Genomic DNA, 10,652 nt, shown 5'->3' with positions numbered 1-10,652 from the left:
TTATAGTTCACAAATTATGGATGAATTGAATTTCTTGAATTATAAATTATCAATTAAACAGAAAATTATTAATTATAGAATTAATTATTTACATAGAGCAATCTTGATAAGAAAAAAAATAACTTTCAAAATATTGCTGCCCTAAAAAAATTGCCGCCCTGGGCACTTACCCCGACTGCCCCTAGTGTAAATTCACCACTGACGGTGTGACGGGCTACCCTCGCTCGTGGACTCAAGCTGTTAGTTAGCGGCCAGATTTCTGTTCAAGTCTCGTTAGACAGATATGTCAATGCACTAAAAAATTTAATGTTCACCGGAAATTCACCGGTCATGAATGCAACTGTACTGCAGTTTTAGTTCAGAACTCAATATTTCAGTGTCACCATGAAATTTAGTTAAATTTAATTTCTATAGATTAATTTTATAAATAATATTAAAATAATATTAATTTATAATTTATAAATAATATAAATTTTATTGAGTCCCGACACGAGGTCGTATTATTCGCAGATGATACATCTTTATTATTTAAAATTAAACGACAATTACAAGTCTATGACGAAGTGAATGATGCGATTTCGTGTGTGGTTCATTGGTTCCGTATCAATAACCTATTATTGAATAGTAAGAAAACGAAATGTATTATATTTACTTTAAAATGTATTAAATCATCTTTAAATGTGAGACAAGTAGATAGTAATGTAATTGTTTCTGAGGAAGCATTGGAGCTTGTTGAGTCAACCGTATTTCTTGGTATAACAGTGGACTCCAAACTGCAGTGGGGACCTCATATTCATAAATTGGCGAGTAAGCTCAGCTCTGCAGCATACGCAGTAAAAAAATTTAGAATGTTAACAAATGCGGACACGGCTCGTTTAGTTTACTTTAGTTACTTCCACAGTGTCATGTCCTATGGCATTTTGCTATGGGGCAATGCGGCCGATGTAGAAATGATATTTATTCTGCAGAAAAGAGCTATACGTGCTATTTATAACATGCACTCAAGGGAATCTCTGAGGGAAAAATTTAAAGAAATTAAAGTTCTCACTATGCCATCCCAGTACATCTTTGAAAATTTGATGTATGTTCGTAAACGTATTGAGGAGTTTCCTAAAATGTCGGACATACATAATAGAAATACTAGGAACAAACACAAGCTTGTTGTGCCGATGAGTAGGTTACATAAGATACGAAATTCATTCGGGTGTTTGTCTGTGCGCCTGTACAACAAAATCCCACAAGATGTTCAGAACCTACATATACATAGGTTTAAGAAAACTATTAAAGAACATCTGTGCAATAAAGCTTACTATAAAGTCAATGATTATCTAGAAGATTGCACAAAGTGGGAATGAGTTGCTCGCTCCGGGCATTTCAATATTGTAATAATTGTTATGTTATAATTACTTACTGTAAAAATTAATATTTAAAAAAAAACTAATATTTAAAATAAAATAAAAAATCTAATATTTCAAAAAAAAAGACATGCCCGCTGAGTTTCTTGCCAATTCTTCTCAGGACGGAGGCTAATTCTTGTGAATTGGCGGTAGTTCTTTTGACGTTCAACAAGTATGTACTTTCATTTATGTTGAATAAAACTTTTTTGATTTGAAAATAAATAATAAATAAATAAATATTTACTAACAATCACGCCTCGTTAACTGGTCCCGTGGTAAGTTCGTAAAGAGCTTGTGTTACAGGTACCAGATAACGGAAATAAATGTAAGATTTTTATTATACACATACATATATTTAATATACATCCATAACCCTGGAAAAGACATTTTATATTATTCATACCAATATCTTCCCTTGGCGGGATTCGAACCCGCGACTCCTTTGTGTAGTGACCATGTGACTTACCACTACACCAGACGGCCGTTAAAATGCTCTATAAATTAAGTAAAGAGCCCATTGTATGGTAATATATCAATTATAAAAAGATATACATTTGTCTGTTCTGTTCAAATTAAACATTTTGAAGGAAGCAATATGGTAATAATGAGCTGCTATTTAAAAGTGACCAACTATCACCATCAGAAACCCAGTGTCAATGACAATAGGGTATCTGCACAAAGTGGCCCTAAAATTCTAAATAAAAGCGCCACCCTTCACCGCAGGGGTGACAGCTAAAGCACCAATCACTGGTCTGCATTTTGGTTACGTCACGACACGCCGTTTGACAGCTGTCAAATGACACAGATTTAAAGATGGCACCCTGATTATGGGGATGCGGTTATTGTCTAGTAGATTATTGATGCACTCATTATTATTGCGTAGCATCTCCCTTTGCAAGGGCTATTATTGATGTTTAAGTAAATACTTGTGTATTTTGACTGACAAAAATAATAGTAGTTCCGTATATTTCTGTTGCGAATTTTACGTTTTACATTATAATCTGCTTTACGAGCTAGTACATTATCGGTAAACTATATTCAAGAATTCAAGAAATTAGATATAAATAGTGCGGGTGTATCAAAATACCATATTTAAAAAAAAAAATTATAAAAATATTGCGAATGGGGATTATTTTATTAGAATAAAAATATTTTTATGAAATTAAATAATTAATAAATGAGTAAAATAAAATTTTATTCTAATAAAATTGTATATCAATACAATGTGTAGTTAATTCATTAATCTAAAATACATTGGTACCTACCTAATACAAAATATTTGTTAAAGCCATTTGTCAATATAAGTATTACAATTTAATGACTACATAAGTTATATAAATTAATTATTGTTGGTTACTTATTGAGTGGTTAGAAAATATTTATTAAGACTTGTAAGACATATTCTAGACAGAACAAAAATAATAAGACTTAAATATCGAGATAGAAGAAGAGAGAAATGTAAAGTCACTTTATCAAGCTATGCTTTTAATGTCTATGTCATTGTTTCAAAATCAGATAAAACAAAAACTCCTTCGTAGTTCACTATCACGTTAACATCGCTTTATTGAATGGGCTTATCAATGGCTCAAATATGGGGGCTAATCAACCCCGTCGCCCCTCCCATGGCGTACAACCCCCGAACGAGATCTGCGCGTGCGTCACTTCGCAATCAACCATCCCTGCGATGTAAACACTAATGTACCACTTTGAAAAATAATTTAAAGTACCGTTTTCGAAAACATAGTTTATAGTTTTTGTGTGTGCGCGCCAAGGAACGTTTTGTGTTAAGGATATCACAGTGAGTTGTTTTCATTTTAATCTTTAACTATTTACCTCTCTTTATTGATCTAAATTTGAAATCCATTTTGATTGGTAGGATTAATGTATGTAAGTAATTACAAAATGCGAAATTAAATAGGAAATTAATCAGCTGTTGCGAATTTTGCTTTTGTGCATCGTTGAGAAAAGTCCACTTATGTAAGAAAATAAAAAATGTCTTCGGCAAAGAGCTATGTTAATGAAAGAAAATATTTTAAAATTTCACTTTAAATATTGACGAATTAAACGTTATGAACGATTTGATGAAAGGCGTGTAAATAGAAAAAATCAATAGTTAATTTTACTATTCTGATTAAACAAATATGCTTACGCATTTTAATATGAAACTTAAGTAAGGTTCTGAATGTAAAATATTTGTAGCATTCATTTCGTTGTTGTTTTTTCACATAAGCAAATCTGTTTAAAAAATATTTGCCTAATTTGTTTATTATAAATTACGTCTGTATATGAACACTTTTAGATAGACATTGCATTGTTCTAAAATATTGTTGTGTTTCTTTGAAATGCATTTAATTATTTGTTGATTTATTTTGAAGATGATTACGTCATCAGATTATCATATGTTCTATTTTGAAATATTTAAAGAAGCAACGGGTAAATATGTAACTATACGCTATTTGGATAATATAGTATTTGGCTAATAAATATATTACCGAATTTTTGCTACTACATATAAGACTATTATCAAACCAATAGATATCGCTGTTTCCTGCAGGATTTATTTACACATATAAATTTGTAACTTTCAAAATGAATCCGCAATGATTTACCTGTTAACAAAATATATTGTTATATGTCTAATTTAAGAACAAATCCTACACTATTAACTACACGGCTTATAAGCTTCATAAATTAAACGTGCTTGTTAATATTTCAATTTTAGGAAAAACAATTGTAGCGTAATCAGTGATATTTCTTCATAATGCGGTTACTCGTCTTGAAACTAAATTGACTATTATAAACTTGATGGAGCAGACGGATACAGAAGCGGACTTATAGTTCAATTCATTGCATAATATAATATTGAGTATTTGAAAGATGTTTTTAGGAAAAAAATCCTTCTAGAATATTCTTATTTAGGATTGACAAACGAGGTCACAATCCATCTGAGGCTGAACGGTTAGCGGAACCCATGGAAAACACGATATGGATGCTGCTGTCTGCTTCGAAATATCTGTCTCTGATAAGTTTGTATATTGTTCTACACTTCAAACCGTTATGCTTTAACTTTTTTCGTGATAGAAATAGGCAGGATGTTTTAAGATAGCAACTAAGGGTTTTAATATATGTAAGACGAAGAAGACCCCTATACATTTCTCTTCAATCATCCATCTAGTCTATCACACTTAATAGCTTGGAAATTACTACTATAGTGTGGCGGGTGATATTGCTAGGTAGACCGACGGTCCGAATGTTGTTGTTCGGAACTTGTATATATATTATATGCAAGCTTATCTTGAAAATGTCGTGAGCGAGATTCAGGCATTTGTCAAATATCTTGTGTTATATGATGGCAACAAACGACGTCAAAAGAAGACTAATACGTGGGGTTATTAATTATTATATTATTAATTATCTAGGAATTTACTTCCCGATTCATAAAATTATCTCTAACAAACTTCCTCGGTACGTACAGTATGCAACCACGACGTGAGTTAGACAGCACAAATATCTACCTAAAAGTAGTACCAGTAGGAATTGTTAATAGGAAGTACTAGAAGAAGAGCTAGATTGTCGCATAGTACCGTATATCACAAGAGAATATGTATCAAGTAACTCCAGAATAGTAATAGTTTTAGTGTATAATCTGATTAAAGTTGGACCTGATTGAAGCAGTAACTAGCTATTTTCGAAAGGTTGGAAAATATGCGAAAATCTATACTAATATTATAAAGAGGAAATATTTGTTTGTTTGTTTGTTTCGAATAGGCTCCGAAACTACTGGACCGATTTGAAAAATTCTTTTTCCATTAGAAGCCGACATTGTCCCTGATGATCATAGGCTACTTTTAAAAAAAAAATTGTTTTTTTTTTGGTTTCATGTGTGTTTTAATCGGGTCGCTAGTATTTAATAAAATTGACATTATAACTATTCTAATAACGTAGAAGACCTCCTTATAGACGCTGTGGTGGGTCGACAATTGATACGACTGGGAGTATGCGGGTGATACTTCAGATTACGACGTGTTACTTGCTCACTTATATTATTATTACATTATTATTAGATAAGCGATAAGAACAAACTTTTTTTTGTTAAGTATACATGTACATTCATCGTCAACGCTCAATAATACAAAATTATTTCTTCTAGTTTTAGTCATACTTATTATATGTGGCCGTATCGATTTATACTAATTTATAATTTTACTGTGTACAATTATTTGAAAAAAAGTAAACGAGCTTATTTTCAGTGATTAATAGTGAAACTATATTCAGCATCGGTATTCAAATCTATGCGGCTTAGACACTTGCGTTACGTACATACTGGTGGTAGGACCTCTTGTGAGTCCGCACGGGTAGGTACCACCGCCCCGCCTATTTCTGCCGTGAAGCAGTAATGCGTTTCGGTTTGAAGGGTGGGGCAGCCGCTGTGACTATACTGAGACCTTAGAACTATATCTCAAGGTGTGTGGCGCATTTACGTTGTAGATGTCTATGGGCTCCAGTAACCACTTAACACCAGGTGGGCTGTGAGCTCGTCCACACATGTAAGCAATAAAAAAAAAACCTATTAAACTAATTACTCAATTTATATTTTGGAAATGAATGGATTAACTCAGTATTTTTATTTTATTAAAGCTTTCTGTTGTTATGTAAACCTAAATGAGTATTCACATGTGTGACCTCCTTTATAAAGGTCACCGGTGCCTTTGGGATTGGGAGAGATTGCGGGAGGCAGCTTTTCTCCTTCCTGAGGTTAGGTGCGCGATGATATTTGCGACTGCGGTTACTACAAATTTAAAAGTAAACATCTCTGATAGTTTTGAATAACTCTTTAACCGACATAACAAATCAAGAATAAATATATATTTTTTGAAAAATAAAAAAATCCCTTTTAATTTAAGTACAAGATTAAATTAAAGGAACATAATATTTTCTTTATCATTGATTGTATTTAGTTTATTTATTTATTGCCAACATAGAAGTAGAAAATCAATCATAATTTGCATCTGCGCTTGAACTAGGCGATAAAACCTGTATCTCAAGCAGCAGTGATCCTTTTTTGTTTTTTTATTGCTTCGATGGGTGGACGAGCTCACAGCTCACCTGGTGTTAAGTGGCTACTGGAACCTATAAACATCCACGAAACATCCATGAATGCGCCACCCACCTTGAGATATAAATTATAAGGTCTCAAGTATAGTTACAACGGCTGCCCCACCCTTCAAACCGAAACGCATTACTGCTTCACGGCAGAAATAGGCAGGGTGGTGGTACCTACCCGTGCGGACTCATAAGAGATCCTACCACCAGTAAAAAAGAACACAACAGCTTTACTTCCGATACAAAAAAATAGAAAATTATTAGACAAAAATAAATCAGTAGACAATTAGACAATAATAAAACAAAATTGCATGTGCAATCGCAATTGATAAATCAATGAGTTGCGTTTTTAACTTTTAAGATGTTTAATCGAAAACGAATTCGGTAATTATGAGATAGGTACGTTTTGAACAAGTTGGTAAGCAGCGTCTTTAACTGTACCCTGGTGTTACCAACGTTTCTCGAGTGACATTAACCTGCTCTACGAGATGTACGCTCATCAGCAATTAGTCTCGCTAAAACTCGAGAACGGCTGGACCGATTTGGCTAATTTTGGTCTTGAATTATTTGTGTAAGTCCAGATAAGGTTTAAAAGGTAGATAAATATGAAAATGCTCGGAATTAAATAAAAATAACAGTTTTGTTTTTCCTTTGATGTGTCGTCCCCGTCGGACGGATTACTTTTGTTTGTTTAAAGGTTATTTTATACAAAAGTTTCCGGTCACCGTTCTCGTCGAACCCGTCGCTTGCGACGAAGGGCTCGACGAGTAAATTAACTCTCAGACACAGCCCACTGAGTTTCTCGCCGGATCTTCTCAGTGGGTCGCGTTTCCGATCCGGTGGTAGATTCTGCGAAGCACGACTCTTGCTAGGGTTCGTGTTAGCATCGTCGTCAGGTTTGAGCCCCGTGACCACACCTACTAGTTACGGTTACGCTGGAATAGCCTCTCTAGGCTACAAGCTTAAGTAGGAAAAAAAAAAGAAGTTTAAGTCTTTTATTTATCGATTGAGGCACTACGAAATCTGCCGGGTCAGCTAGTTGGGAATACAAAAACCCTCAAAACAATTGATGAACTCGTTCCACTTTCAAAAATGAACTGCGAAAAATTCAATACGATAAAACTGGTACCTATGTAACGATGTCCGTAATAAAAATGTTTCATTGACTGCTAGCGTTAAATGAATTTTACAAATGAAAAACGATAAAAGTCGTAATAAACGCGCTGGATCAAAATAGGATTTGTCAACTCGTTAAAATCAAAAATAACGGTGTGCCGCCACGGTAGTTGGAAGTTAATTTTAATTAACAACATAGCAAGTAACAAGTGGTTGTACAATTTAGTATTAAAAAGAAAACCTTTGGTGTAATATTGTTATAGTAAGTTTTTTTATGTGTAACCTCAGTTGCGTTGAGAATAAATATGTTGTATATAAATTAGTTAGCTATCTGTTTGGTAGCACTAGATAGATAGAAGGAGCTCTTAGTACGTAGGTATAGTCTTCGTAAGCTTGTTAATCAAATTTTGGAATACATTTTCTTCATTATTTGCATTGATTTCAAAAAAAATACGGATCATTTTTAATTATATACAATTTATTTGTGCCTCGTGTTCAGTCTGTATTTCCCCACTGTTAGATGTAGGCTTCTCTCATAGTCCTCCACAATGAAATGTCCCAACTACGATTATATTTGTGCCTGCTGTTCTCATTATGTGTTTTACAGTTTTAGTGCTAATGAGACATATCTTAGTTTGTAAAATCTGCGATTAACAGTTCACCTTCATCATTGAACTCAATTATGTATGGTTAAAACTAAGCCGAATAATTGGTCTGCGTTGTAAAACGCAATCTGAATAAAACTGCATTTAAATGTAATTGAAAGTTTTAATTTGTGTTTGTTATAACAACATCTGCCATTAAGTCATTGCAGTACAAAAGGATTCCGCCGCAAAAGCTATGCACGTTGAAAGCACAAACAGATCCATCGAAAAAAATTACGAACACTTTTTTGGCTTTTCGATTTTGAAAGCAAGAAGCTACCGACTTTCGGATGTTATTATTGGTATGGCTTTTGTTGCGAACCCTCCAGTGCGCACCCGGCCCGTTGGACCCGGCCGAGACTCATCCGTTCTATTGTCCAAACGTACTTACCGGGATTATCCCTACCTAATTACCTGTTTTTCGGAATTGTAATTATTTACAAAAAAAATACGCAATCCGAACGTCTGAAGTGACCGACTCAGTCTCGCTACTGTTGTCGAGTCGGCCCGATGCTTTTGTTTACATGAATACAATGACTTATGTAATAGATTATGTACAATTTTTCCGATTTAGACTTTCTATAATATCTTAGAAATCGATAGTTTAATTTCTACGATTTATAATTCCAATAAAACACACAATCGTGGTAGTTTTGACACTAGCTTTGACCTTAAATCACAATTGTCTGATGACTGAAAATGTCTATGGTATTCTTTTAACAGCAGACGAGCAAATATCTAGTCTGTCCATCTATAATAGTATTCAGATGAATATCGTGCTTGTTTTGTATAAAATTCAATTACATCACATACACAAAAATTTGAAGAATGTAATTTTGATTTTATTGTTCAGTACAGACATGTAATAAACAGTTATATGACATAAAATAGGCATTCGAATTAAAAATGTTCTTTCACACGACATGTAAAATACAATTTACAATACATATAATACTATGAGAATTGTAAGTATTTTAAAATTAAATGCTTTACACTCAAGAACTCTCGACTCAACCACCATTAAGTCGTGTTTAGAACAAAGCGAGCTATGAGTAAAAAACAAGTGCCACTCGGCTTTGTTGCAAAAAAGATGTCAGCCAAGTTAGTTTTAGCACAAAAGCTCTTTATTTTCTTACATTTGTTACGATTATTCTCGATCGATTCTTTTCACTATAGGCATTTTTGTGTTGGTTTCTTAAGTACCATTAAGAAACCGCGACGATACTTGATTATTTATAAAATTGAATTCAATTCTTTACGATTGTACCTTATACAAAACCGTGGGATAATTTACTGACACTAATTTGTTATTTCATTTATGTTACAGGTAATCAGGATATTATAATATGAATTATTACTGCTGACAACATGGAAATGCAATCCATCCCTGCATCGTCTAGTAAGAACGCTAAACTCTATTTTACTATTTATAACACAACTGTTTTTTCAGATGAGACACTTTATAGGATTACATTCTCAAAGCCATATTATTTTTGTTGTTCTGGCGTGGCCGCGAAAGTTGACGTTACTTAACAATAAATAATGTTTTTTGATGAACAAGACATTCCACAATATAACGATACCATAATAGCCATAACCCTATAGCTAATTTACCGTGAGATGTGCGGGATGACGTGTAGTAAGTACCTAATTTGGAGGATGAATTTCCCACGACTGCACCGGCGCATCTGTCACCGCTCTCATTGCCGTAACTATCCGCCAACACACGACACGATATCCAACTATTAATTAAAATTATACTACATCGCGATATTGAATTTTTTATGTTAAACATTTGTTTTTCGCTTCACTAAAGAACAGAGTTTTGATAAAATTTGACAACGCTATATTTGTTAACTTTTATTAAAACTAAAGAAAAATGATTACAGAAAGAATACTTACAGGAATAATAAAAATAATCTTTAAAATTGTTTGCTTGTTGTGTATTAGCAATTTATTATTATTATTTATTTACCTAAAGATCGTTGATAAATTAAGATATGGATTGTCACGTTAATGGGATAAATTTATTTGAAAATTTTGCATATTAGAATTTACTAATATAATTGAACAGTACTTTTGATTTTTTATGAACTAATCTAACACCTACATGGTACACTTCATATACACAACTTTTATTACTTCTAAATTAAGGGACAACATACCCGTTGATGCGTGGGAAAATATCAACACATCTATCTGTTACCAAATGGCTACTTACAAAGTGCTCTTTTTCCCATCGACGATCGTAATTAATAACCAGTCGTTTTGTTTTCCCCGGATAAACGTCACGCGACGGGATGAAACAACCCTGCAGGTGGACATTCGCACGGGTAAAACTGATAAGCGTCATTAGGGTTCATTTAAAATGGGATAGTTTTTTTTATATTCG

This window comes from Bombyx mori, chromosome 1 (genome assembly GCF_030269925.1).
Source record: "Bombyx mori chromosome 1, ASM3026992v2".
NCBI classification, from domain to species: domain Eukaryota; kingdom Metazoa; phylum Arthropoda; class Insecta; order Lepidoptera; family Bombycidae; genus Bombyx; species Bombyx mori.
This window is presented reverse-complemented; position numbering follows the sequence as displayed.